Below are 13,679 nucleotides of genomic sequence, written 5' to 3'. Positions count from 1 at the left end.
ACAGGTTTAAAAGTGCCACGGGCTCTTGCCTCCTATGTATTTTGTTTCCTTATTACTTCTAAGGTACAGTTTATAAATACCCATTGACTCTTTCATGACATTTTTCCAGCAATTAATGAGATTTCTATTAAATCTAGGGAGTGGCTTGTGTACTGCAGGAATCTGGGTATAGACTGGGCTGTGCTTTCTGAGAAACACTGACTTTGGTGACTACTTAATGATGGATGGAAAGAATAAAATAAAACAAAATACTATTAACAAATAGCATGACTTCAAAAGTAAAATGTCACTTAAATGACTAATAAAAAATGTGGGCTTTAAAAAAAAAACCCGGGGCTGGGAAGGTGTCTGTGGTAGAGCGCTTGCTTTGCATGCATGAGGCCCTGGGTTCGATTCCTCAGCACCACATAAGCAAAAACCAAAAAAGCCAGAAGTGGCGCTGTGGCTCAAGTGGTAGAGCGCTAGCCTTGAGCTGAAGAGCTGAGGGACAGCATCCAGGCCCAGAGTTCAGGCTCCACGACCAGACCCCCCCCCAAAAAAAAAAAAACCCCATCAAACAGCCTATTTAAGTGGTTTTCCATGTCTCCATGTCACGAGCTCTTTCCCTGTGTGCTGGCCCTATTGGGGCACAAAGTCAACATTCCCGGTAAGTAAACTATACACTCTGGGACCATTAATTCTTTTTAAGAGTTAGACTGCCATTTACAGAATGCTAATTCAATACATAGCTGTTCTCACATTCCCAAGTAAATGCCACATTAGTGGTGCAAAATAAAACATTTCCTCAACTAAACAACAGCAAGTAGTCAATTCACTAAACGGACCACATTAAAATGAAGGCCTGGATAAATAATGAAGATAGCTATCTATTTAAAAAAATTCTCTTGGGAAGAGATAACTGGTTTAATTTGTTTTGTGTCTACAATAAGTGAAACAAAGGGATCTTTTTTATTTTGTTTTCTTTTGAGATAGGGTTTTGCTATGTAGCACAGTTTTGCTTCTAACTTACAATCTACCTGCCTTAGCTTCTCTAGTGCTGAGATTACAGGCATGGGCCACTACACTCATAAATTTTGTCTGATAGTAAGTTAAAACTACTAACATCTTAATGAAAATAATTCTTATCTTTCATTGTATTTTAGCTTTAAACATTTGTATTAGTGGTTTTTTTAAATGAAGTATCCCAATTGCTGTATATGTTGGTTTAGACCATTCCTTAGATGAAACAAACCATTTTATGAGAGGGTTATTTAACAGGGCTATTAGCTATATCAAAAGACAGTTTCACAGCACAAAGAAAACCAAAAAAAGCAAAATAAAGGAATGAATAAGAACAAAGCTTTATGTTGAGAAAATTGTTTGGAACCAAGCTTTCTACAAAATTATTCTAAGATATGATCTAATACCACCTGATAGGCCATGTAAAAACAGTTTAGTTTCACACTGCTATCTGTACATATATGTCTGTGTTTATATTTGATGGATATTATACATTTGACTGACAGATAAATCACTGCCAAGTTCACAATCACATTTTCCTTCATGTGGTTGGTTCCTCAACAAACTGTCATACATGATGTTTAGTTTTGTCAATGCTATGACATAGAAGGCTCTAGTAATATCTGGAGATAGTTTTCAGTATTTCAAGATTTATGTTAAATTTATGTTAAAATTTATCTATGATTTTTTCCTACCATTGTCTAGCTAACAACATGATTTCCTTAGGCAATAAATTTACAGCTACAAGCATCACTGTATTGACATTTAAACTGCAGCATCAACTATATCTGCAAAGATCATTGGGAATCTGCTCTGTTTCATGAAATGAACTACTTTTCCATGTTGCTAATAAGAACCATCAAATGACTTTTAACCCTATTATATTAATTGACTCATTTTACCAGACTACAGCAAAGTATTTTTTTTTTTATCCAACTAAAGTGAGAAAGGTATCCTTAAGAGCTACTCATCAGCAAGGTTGTCATTAGAAGTCAGAGAAATATGGGGACATGGAATCTCCTTTATACATTTCAGGCATGGACTTCAAAATCAATATCAGAAACTCCTATTGACTGTGAAGAATATTCTTGCTCTAATGAAGTGTCCAGGAAGTTGTAAGAGTTATCTGTCAAGCAGAATGATTCCTTTTAATTGTATTAAAGTGCAGCTTTTACAGAGTAAAGTCCATTGAAACAGACTGCTTTTCATTTAAAAAATGGGAAGGGAGGAAGAAGCTACAGTGAGTGAGCACATTTTTTCTCAGGATGTGTAGACTGCACTCGAGAATACAGGTGTGTGGTATATTATAATAGGACCTAGGTAACTGCCTGCGACTCTTCTACCTTATGGGAAATCTAAATAAGAAAAAGTACTCTCTAAAAACCTTATTGTCTCAATAGTGTTGGACATGGATTGTGGGCTGTAATGAATTCTGGGGCTTTTGGAAAACTTGGGAGTTCTAGTCCTGGGATTTCCAGCTTGACGGATTTTCTCGGTGTACATCATTCCCTTAGAGCTCGGGACACGTTGTTGTTGTTAAGGATGTAGTTGATATTTGACATAAAACAGAAACATTTTCCATTTAACAAATTTAGGTAAATTAAGGCATTGTAGGTTTTTTTTTCTTCTTCAAAATACACTTATTTTCCTGTGCCCTTTCACAAATAACTTATCTTCTGATTCTATAACTTCAAGGAGGAATGCTCTTGTCCTTACTTTATGCCTTATGCACAACATAGATACTGTAGCATAATTTCTCTGTTGTGAGGTATTAAAGCACACAAATGATAAAACATCCACTAGCAGATGAAGGTCTAGATTTTGCTACTTCGGGCTGGAGGTGTGGCTCAGATGGTGGGGCACATGCCTGAGCAAGTATGAAGTCCTGAGTTCAAACCCCAGTACAGAAAACAAAGCCAAAAAAACACACCTAAATAAGTGAGGCTTAAGTTTGGTAAAGTGCACCCGTGATGTCCTGGATTTTCTACTATTAATGATCAAAGCTTGATGACAATCCTATAGATTAAATCAGTATCTCCCCAGAAGCTATTCAGAGCACACAGATGGCTGAATAAATAATTTGCCCAAACTTCATTAATCTGGCTAAAATGAATTCAGTTCCATTTCCCTTAATAGAACAAACATTTCATTATTGGCTGTGATGCCAGTCTCCTGTGCCAGTCTCCAGTACAGTGTACTTCTCTTAACTATTGCATGATGGTGCTGGAGCTTTCTGTCCTGAGCAGGATAGATCCTTAGTTATATACACCTGAGCAAAGATCTCCTTGCTCTCCTTCCCTGAGTGTTCCATTCATGCTATGTTCTCCAGTACAATGCCTAGAATATTGCTTTGAATAAGATTCTTTTCATAGTCCCCAACAAATCCTATTTTTTTGTTGTTCCAATCTTGGGACTTGAACTCAGGGGTTGAGCTCTGTCCCTGAGCACTTTTGCTCAAGGTTGGCGCTCTACCACTCGAGCCACAGCTCCACTTCTGATGGACAATTGGTGGTTATTTGGACAAAATCGTCTCATGGAATTTCCTGCCCAGGCTGGCTTGGAACCATGATTCTCAGATCTCAGACTCCTGAGTAGATAGGGTTATAGGTGTGCGCCATCAGTGTCCAGCTCCTATCTACTTTTAAGGTGTAAACTTTTAAGCTATGTGAACTATAGAAATGTGAAAAGCAAAATAGAATTTCTTCAAAATCAGCAAAAGATATTTTAAGCAAAGATGATTTTAAGCTGATTATTGACTCAGGAGAAAGGAAAATTATGTAATGATTCAACCTTACTTGGAACTCAACTTTTGAATTAAAGTGATGCAAGTTCAGTTTTCTTCATTCTTATTGAAAAAATATTAAAGAGGATGCTCAATATCATCAAGGGTTTAGTAAACTGGGAAGTCTTATACACTGATGATCAAATTAAAAGCTAGAAAATAGTTTGCCTTTATAGGACAAGATCTTTAAAACAATTTTTATCCTTGACACAATTTTTGCCTTTGAAAACTAACTCCTAAGAAATTTGCTGAAGATGTAGCAAAATAACTTAAGATAAACTTCCTAGTATATTTATATATCAAAACATAGAGAACAACTTATATTTCCAAATGAGAGGATTAATTAAGCTTTCATACATCCCACTGGACAAAAGCCTGATTTGAGTATCAAAAGCCCTTGTTACAAGTACAAATTATGAGACTTGACCCTACCTAATCAGATTCTTCTGAATTAGATGTAATATTATATATCTACAAAGCTCCTGAGGTGCTAGTGTTGATGCCTATCTGTGATGCACATAGTAGTGTCTTGTCATTAAAAAATGATGAGAAAAATGCCTACAGTATCATAAGTTTAAAGGAAAAGAATTACATTTGTAAATTATTTGTGATCCTGGCCTGATAACCTACACACATATCTAATGTTAATGAAAAAATATTGGATGAACAACAGATTTCTATCTGTGAGTAAAGGCACTGTAATTGATTTTAATTGTATTTTGTTCACTCACTCAAAACTTTCTACAGCAAGAAATTAGGGAAAGAATTTCTGTAAATACAGTTGTTTACAGAACTGTTTTATTGAAGCCAAAATTTATATCCTATTTATATCAAATCAACATGAGGGAGAAGAATCTAGAAGTAGAACCTAGACGTTATTCTTAAGAATCTCAGAGAAAATGTTTATTGTTTCTGATTGCATAGTGTATCTTGGTTTGGTGTTCAGTGTCACTGGCTGGAGACCATGTGCTGTACTTGACTTGTACAAAGGTCTACCTCATCAGAAAGGGATGGTTAGGCAGAGAAGTGAGAGTAATGCTCGAATGAGCAGGAAGCTGATTCAGAGAGCATCTGCAGGAGGCTAATGGAACTCTCACTAGCCTAGAGGGAAGACTTACTGTGTTACAGATATTTACACAAATAGGAGAGTTTTCTCCTTCAGGCTAAAGGACAGTGGTTGTGAGTGGGCTGGAGTCCTGTTAAGTGGGCCATGTATATATCTTGGTTTTTAGAAAAGCAGATTTTATAGCTAACAATTCTGTTTCTGTTTTTTTTTTTTTTTCCAAATTAGAGACCGTAAGAGAAAAAAAATCCTGACTTTTTTTTTTGCTAAAATTGAAACAATGCAATGTTCTTTAACTTCTTATCCTACTTCATTCTGACTACAACTCTCTTCAAAGTAAAACTTGAGTTCCAGATTGGAAAACTCATTTGATGTAAAGTTCCCTATACTGTACAATATGTGCATATATGTTTACATTGAAAAAATATGAACAACTAATACAAATATATTTTCATGCAAGATGTATACAAACTCCTCAGAAGCCCTTCATTTTGTAGTTACATGGTGGGTATGTTGTAGATAAGAATTGTGTGTCCTGAGACCCATTTCACATAGCAAGATCGGATAGAAGAGGAGCAAATATAAAATAGGAGTTACTTTTCTAAATTATTTAATGATGTCTCCTTAAATAAAAATGGATGGATTAAGTTAGCAGAAAAATCTCACTTTACAATGAATTCCATCTAGAACCACATATCTAGTGAATTAATAGTCAGCTGAGGAATTTTGTTTTTGGTTATCAATCAGGAAAATACAAAAAAGGTCAATAAAACCCAGTAAGCTGTCAAATGATAAAGATTAGGAACTAATATGTTTATTTTTAAGGAAGGGCATTTGCATTCACAGTCGTAACCTTTATCAGCTATTTAGTCTGGAATAGTCTGGAAGAGGAACTCGTTCTGGCATTATCAATGCTCCACTAAGTTTTCAATTTAACTTGTAGCACTGATATTACTTTTCTTCTCAAATTATTCCTCTCAATAGACACGCACAAGGCACTTTGTGCTTCATTGGGTCTCTGCATTCATTCCAAAGGCAGAATTTGAGCTAAATTACTCTACATCTACATGCAAAATTTTTTTTTAAGACATTGAGTTTTCACTGCAGTTTGCTTATGCCATGACAAGTGAAAAGTTTTTTAAATTTTGTAAGCAGAAAGACAGTTCAGATCCAGCATAATTGATTGTGAACATTCTAAAACTACTTTGAGAAGAAAGGATTTCATGTCTTTGGGTTTTAGGTAATAGATATGGTATGTAGTTAAATTAGTGGATATACCTTTGTAATTTTTACTCCAAATGAGTCAAGAAGATTTGAATAACTGGAGTAGATACTAGATTAACTTCCAACAATTATGTCTACATTGTAATGTCCTTGGGACTATTCCATGACAAATCCATTTCAGAACTGAGTCTGTGGTTCTTTGAAAGAAATACTTTGATTTCTATGAGGCTTTCTGTCAGTAATTGAGTCAGAGAATTAGCCAGACACCGATAATGTGAAAAGTGTAATTATATTTTTAACGAATGCTTTTACAGGTAATCCTGACAAATATTTTTCATGCAGTTTGATGATTTTTGTCAGAGTAAAATTCTCTAACCTACTTTGGGAATTTGATGAAAGCTGGCTATTTTCTTGGGACAAATGCACAAATAGAAATTAACTGGCCTTCATTTGCAGGAAGTTCATTGGTCTTTGAAAGGAAATCATGAATACAGATTAAAAGTATCTCTTTTAGAATTAGAAGACTTGAAAGATACTTTAGTTGCATTTACATGTTGAAAAAGTATCAATTATTCACATTAACTACTAAAAACTTGGTTTTCCTGGTGATACTTTTGGGGTACTATTTGAGTTTATATGGTGTCCCTCCCCTAGCCAATGTCCCTTGTATTGGCAAATTAGTTTATAAAAAAGGGAGTTTTTATTTCATGAGAGCCCATAGCATTTAGATTGGATTTCATGTTTTCACTGAATACAATTCACTTTTCAAGTAGTGGTTACCATGAGTCTGTAGTTTAAAGATTGTAAAGACTCGTTGTTGTAATATTCACAGTTTTTGTGCCATGCGGCAGTGGTGGCTTGCATATAGATGACGTATTGCTAGGGTCATGGTGCAGTGTGGGCTTTGCTCCTGTCCCAGACTTTAAGTTTTTTTCATCTTCTAGACCATGCTCCTTACTCTCGGGTGATTTTAAGAATTCTAAACCATTACAAGAACCAGAGGTCATGTTTTCTTTGCCCCTCCTTTGCTGCTTCCTACATCAATTGTTTTAAAGATTTAGAGACCTAGAATTGTGGAGTTGAGATGAGGGTTTGACGTTAGCTCCAGCCTTGTCATTGTATAGATGTGGTCACTGGGGCCTAATGAAAGTTAGGTGACTTGTCCATCAAAGTCCAGCTGGACACAGGTCATCTGCCGTCTGGTCCAGTGCTCTTTCCTAAACATGATATTAGACTCCCCCCCCCCCCCCACACCCCGCCTGGTGGTACTCTTTCCTATGTAATTAAACACTTTATCCCATCTATTTCTTTCTAAAGGAACTTTTCTCTTTACTTACAACTTTCTCAGGCTTAGTAAGAGATTTTCCCTGATTAAACTCCCGAGGCAAGTTGACTTATGTATTCCTTGTACTAGCAAATGATCAACTTCTGACCACTCTGTCTACACCCTTCTTGGGTTGAGACAAAAGTTGAAAGGCAAGAGTTCCTGTAAACTTAACTGAGAGTTTCCCCAAACCTAAGAAGAAGAAATAATTTCCTTTAAGAAGTGACATGAATAACCTACGATGACTTGTTTGGTATCATTTATTTCCTCCCAAGGAAAAATAAGATATGTTTCAAATACATACAAAAGTTCTTAATGATCTAAGTTGTAAGTTGTAATTTAATGATCTAAATTTTAATTAGCCTTGTATCCCAAGAACGGGGATTAGAAATTTTTACCCAGAGAAAATAGACTGCAAAGAGATAATGAAGAAACAAGGTCCAGCCACACATGTCAATCTAACACTCGAAGTTTTGTTTCTGTTCCTTTCCTACAGCCAATTATTTGTTAGGAATTGTATCTCTCCAAAAAGTGCCTCCCAAATTCATATTTTTGCTTCTTCTAAACTGGCATGGCTCACTAAGTATCACATATCTGTGTTCTATGCGCCAGGTGTCAAGATAACCTGATTGTCTGCTTGTTTATTCTACTCTGTCAAAATCCTTCTGTGATCAGTGATTGCCTCCAAGATACTCTTTTTTTTGGTGGTGGTGGTGGTGGTGTGGCTTGAACTCAGGGCATAGGTGTTGTCCCTGAACTTTTTTGCTCAAAGCTAGCATTCTACAACTTGGAGCCACAGCTCCACTTCTGGTTTTCTGGGTGTTAATTGGAGATAAGGGTCTACCCAGTCTGACTTTGAACTGCGATCCTTCTATCTCAGCCTCCTGAGTAGGTAGGATTACAGGTGTGAGCCACCAGTGCCTGGCTCTAAGATACTATTCTAACTGTTCTGATGTTCAAGGCTTCACAAATTGGTTATATTTTATGGAACAAAACACTGTGCCAGCTACTTAATATTCTTATTGTTCAGTCCTCATAACCAACCATATGGTGGACTTATACAAGATTCACACCATTTGAAGGGCAGTAACAACCAAAAACTTTTAGTGATTAGGATCTAGAACCTGCTTGCTTTTGCTAATCAGGTGGTTGTCTTGCTTCTACTATCTCAAATTGTACACACTCAAAAAATTCTTTGTTTTTCCCTTGTGCTCTTCCCTATGTAAAGATATCAAAGAGGAAGTACTGATGATTTCCCAAAGACAACAACATGAAAATAGAGGTGTCATGGAAACCACTCAAAGAAATATAAGAGAGGCCAGGGAAGAGCCTATAATAGCACTGAGAAATAATGCTCAAAGTATTTCTTCCCTTTCCTTCTTCCTTTTCTAATCATAGTTTTCATACAGTACATTTAAGATCTCATTACGTGGATACTACTTTAGACCAAAAGTGTAGCCTCATCATATTTCCAAATACGTATGGTTAAAATTGCTTCATCAGCTTCATTTTAAAAAATCTCAGTATCAATCTACTTCATTAGAAACATTTTAGATTTGGATTTTTAAAATACTTTTTGTTCCTTCTCACTCATTACGTTTAAATTGAGAGAGTAACTGTATACTCTCCATATAGAGGAATTAAGAGCTGAAGAATCTGAGCTTTAATGGAATATTAATTCAATGGTGATGGAAAACATAAATGCATTAGCGTATAACTGCTATGATTGGTGTGAAGATTTTCTTTCTTTCTTTCTTTTTCCTGATAAGACATTTGTAAGTGAATGTGAGAATAACTATTATGCACACACAAGTGGCAAGCTGGTTTCCTGACGCTGGTAAGGTTAAAAAATAGAGATGTATAAAGAAAAAGGGATTGAAAAATAGGTGGGGGAGGGGTTTCCTTCAAATGGATGGAACCCATTCTTTTGAAAGAAAACTCCCCTCTTACCTTGGTCCTGGAGCTGGTTAGTTCTCCTCTGTCCTCCTCCTAGGGGAGAAATACCCAAAGTTAAACAATAATAGAACATGATCTTATATCAAAGTCAAGTTCAGTTCTGGTCAACCCCTTCCTCAGGTCTCACAAGACACCATCGAGTGTCTGATATACTGGGGTTTCCACCACATTGAATTTAAAACCAATGTTAATGAAGGATTAAGCCAAAGGGAATGAACATTCATGGTGTAACACAGGCAGTGTGTCTGCATTTTAGTCTGTCTCGTCAGAGAGCTCTAATAAGTTGAAGGTTGGCTTAGAACATGGGAGTTCATGGGAGAACATCACTTGGGTAACTTTGACCAATTGGAGTGGATAATGTACATTGTGAGAACACCACAATCTCACTGGGGAGAAGGAGGCATGCTGTGGTGTTTCTCAGTCCACCCTTCCCAGGCTTCCTCCGGTATTTGAGAATAACATAAGAGTGCTCCAAGCAACACCGTGTGTGTGGAACAGTACTTAAGTCTGATCCAACACAAAGGAAAACTATTGTAAAAATTAATGAAGTATCATTAAATGGCAGGGTTAGGAACAAATGTAAGAAATGGACATTATCCAACATCGCAGGCTTGTTTTATTGTTTCAAAACTGGAAATCACAGACAGGAGTTTCTTGTTTTTCTATCCAAGTACTAAACAAGCTTAGCTTCAAGATCAGGTATATTCAGGGGAGTATGGCCTTTACTAGATGAAAAACAATTTTTCCCCTTAACTTGTTTGCAGCTAACTCAGAATCCTGATGTCTTTGGAGATAGACAGGAAGCATTGTGAAGAGACACAAGGATTTGGAAATTTTCCAGTAACAGGCTTAGTGTCGCCTCAGTCACTCTGGTTACATGCTGTAAGTTTCAAGAGTAGCTAACATCTGTCCCGGCAAGGACAATGAATCAACTTTAAGGAGGTGTGTGTGTGTGTGTGTGTGTGTGTGTGTGTGTGTGTGTGTGTGTGTGTGTGTGTGTGTGTGTGTGTGTGTGTGTGTGTGTGTGTGTGTGTGTGTGTGTGTGTGTGTGTGTGTGTGTGTGTGTGTGTGTGTGTGTGTGTGTGTGTGTGTTCATGTTTGAAAAACAGATCCACATAGAGGTGCTCGGTATTTGATAACCATAATTAAATCTTTATTTCCTTTTCATTTGTATAGTCTCTGACAGGGTCTGGCCTTATGTGGATTACCTTGTATCCTTTGAGGCTATTGCCTAATTGACTGAGCTTCCAATCAGTTCTGAGTTACCCTTTGGCATAATTTCAGAGATGGTGGGTGACTAGCTCCCAAATAACATCAAATACCAGACAAGTGATGGAATTCTGTGAGACATGAAGGAATGTGGAGACCATGAACGAGCCTGAACCCATACAAGATCATGTGCTATTGTTATTTAACTTTGGGTAACTTATTAACATTCTTCATCAAGTAAAATGACAGCAGGTGAGGAAACGGATGTACTTTGGAACTTCAGTGGGTCCCAGGATGTTCCAGAGACATCAAAATGGGGATGTTGTCATTGTTATTCTAATGGTTATTATGAAGATGTGCAGGGGAAAAAAACACTCGATTACAGATTCTACATTATACAATGAAACCTTATCTCCATCTATTGCTATTACCATTTGCTTTAGTTAGATTGGTCCTATAATCTTAATACACATTTAAGCTTCATGATATACTAGCTGTAACATACATGCTTTCTCTTATATGCTTTTTTGGGGAGCTTAAACTTTATCATCTTTAATAAGTTTACCAGAAATAGCTATTTCAGCAAGCCAACCTTTCAGCTACTAAAAACTATAAATTCCAAGAAACATATAGAGTATTTTTTTCTGCAACAGACACAACCAGAAATTGTACAGTTATGCTTAATATGAAAAAAAGTGAATACATTGCTTTTTATGAAGCACTACTTCATCTCTGGATGTCACTTATATGGTCATTTTGAGAGGGCAATCTTTATATTTATGGTATAGTGTGAGAAAATATGAATAAGAATAACTGTAGGCACATTGCCTGGGCTGGATAAAATTATAGTGGCTGTGCAGTGTTCACGCTTCAGGGCTTAAACTGATTGCTATTTGTGATGAAAAGAAAAATGAAAAAGAAATTCAATAGTAAAGAAGTTGTTGGGGTTGTTCTACTGCCCTTAAAACTCACCTTCTCAAGTGTTTTATATTGAGACACTGCAGGATATCACATTGTGGTTCAATTTTTTTGATCATATCTACATACTGAAAAATGTAAGTTTTGTCTTCAAAAAATCAACAAGTCATTTCCCATGCATGTATCTCATGCGTGTTGGGAATTTTATCCCCCTCCTTTTAAAAATAACTCAGTGAATTTTGTCAGACTGTACGTTGTATAACATCGATGTTGACACATATTTTAAATGTTATCTATTTAAAATGTTTATGCCCAAGACCTGTATCTACGTGTGATTCCACTGGCTTTTATAGCAAAATCCCTTCCTTAAATACCTTTCCATTTTACAACATAGACCAACTATCATGAAAGCAGCTACTTATTGAAGGAATGACTTTGGTTGATTCCTAAACCAGATGAACTTTTTACCATGGTTCTGAAATTGAATTATCCCTCAGTCATGCCAAATGTCTGCAACACTGAAGAGTTACAAATCTTGTTATTTTGTTAAGCAGAATGGGGTGTGTGTGGGAGAACTCAAAATCCCAGAGTCTGGAAATAGGAAGGGAATCTAATCATCAACATTACTGTCTCCTTTTGAAAAGATGTGACTCTCTTATACTTGTTACTTGAACAAGTCTAGTAAGTCTAATGCTGGAGAGATCATAGCCCAGTAATTTCCTCATTTTTGTGGGACTAGGATTTTTTTTTTAAGCAGGGATGTGCCTGTCCTGGGTGCTGGCCCTGAGCTTTTTTGCACTCTATCACTTGAGCTCCACTTTGCTTTTTTTGGTCATTATTTGGAGATGAGACTTTCCTGCCCCAGCTGGCTTTGAACCTTGGTCTTCAGATCTCTGCCTCATGAGTAGCTAGGATTATAGGACATAAGCCACCAGTGCCTGGGTGGAATTTTAATTGCTGTAGAATATTGGTGTTAACTTGACAATTCCTTCAACTTCACAATCTTTAAGCATATAAAATGATGGAAATTTGAGCTCTCTATCCTGGGGGGGGGGGAGTTCCAATATGCTTTGAAATGATCAATGTTGTGAAGAACGGCACAACAGACACTGTAGTAAATTTTTTAGAGTCAACTCTATATTTAAAAGCCCGTCTTTGTTCTTTTCCCAAAAGAGCACTGGAGAGAGGCAGATCTTAGCTCTAACCGCAGCTGTGGGACTATGGACAAGTCACTTAACATCTGTAATCTGAGTTGTCTTCTTTTACAATTAAATGACAAGGTAAGAAGGTTAAAAGGGATACGTGAAACTAATCTGCACAGAAGTAGGTTGAAAAGCTACTGTTATATATACTATTATACTGTTTCACCATTTTGGTTCACTTAAGGAATATTATTGTTCAATAGTTGCTAGACTTCTACAGGAACCATATTTTAAAATCCTAAAGTAAATAAAAAATGAAATGATATCTTAATGGAGTCTCTGGTTTATTTCCGTATTATATTATGGTAACTCACCCCCCCTTTTTACTATGGAACACAATCTGAGATCACCTTTTATTGGATCCCACTTCTATTTACCACTAACTAGCTTCAAATGTAAAACAAAGGATAAGATACTGTCTTAACTCTCTGAATACCTGCTGTCCCGTTTAAGTTTTCTTTGCGTTTAATCTGCTTTTTATACTTAGTAGGCTAACAATGTAAAACAGCTGTCATTGCTGTTTTTGTTTGTTGGCTTTTGGTTTTTTTTTTTAAATGTTTTAGTTTGTTTTCTTGTGTGGTTTCATTGCATGTTCTGAAAAGATGGAAGGCTAAGGCTTGGAGCTGAGGTCTTAGTTCCTAATGGGACCTCGGCCCAGTGTTATTTGAAAGAGGGCGATCCTGAAGCTACACCTCTTTTGGTATCAAGTGTGATACCAGGATGCTTCAGCAACCGTAGCTCGTAGGTAATTCTTGAAGGTTTTTGTATCTTCTATGCCAAGTGCCAAGAAAGAGGAGCCCACATTCTCATCTACTTCCTTTGCAAGTGAGGGTCTGTTTGTGTCTGATTTGTTTGGTGATTCCAATTTATATGTAATTTGTCTGTAAGTACCAGTCTTGGGGCTTGAATTCAGGGCCTGGGTGCTGTCCCTGAGCTTCTTTTGCTCAAGGCTAGTGCTCTATCACTTCAGCCACAGCTTCACTTCCAGCTTTCCTAGTAGTT

The 13,679-nt window shown here is 36.7% G+C and overlaps 1 protein-coding gene across 4 annotated transcripts in view; it reads right to left on the bottom strand.

Moving 5' to 3' along the window:
* The window catches only part of LOC138821363 (glutamate receptor 4), a 282,782-nt gene that overhangs the window by 15,393 nt on the left and 253,710 nt on the right, over positions 1-13,679 (bottom strand). The gene's annotated exons all lie outside the window — the stretch shown is intronic.

The sequence above is a fragment of the Dipodomys merriami genome, unplaced genomic scaffold (assembly GCF_024711535.1).
Source record: "Dipodomys merriami isolate MVZ:Mamm:240054 unplaced genomic scaffold, mDipMer1.0.p SCAF_91, whole genome shotgun sequence".
NCBI classification, from domain to species: Eukaryota; Metazoa; Chordata; class Mammalia; order Rodentia; family Heteromyidae; genus Dipodomys; species Dipodomys merriami.
The sequence above is the reverse complement of the archived record's forward strand: the minus strand, read 5'-3'. Positions and strand labels throughout refer to the sequence as shown.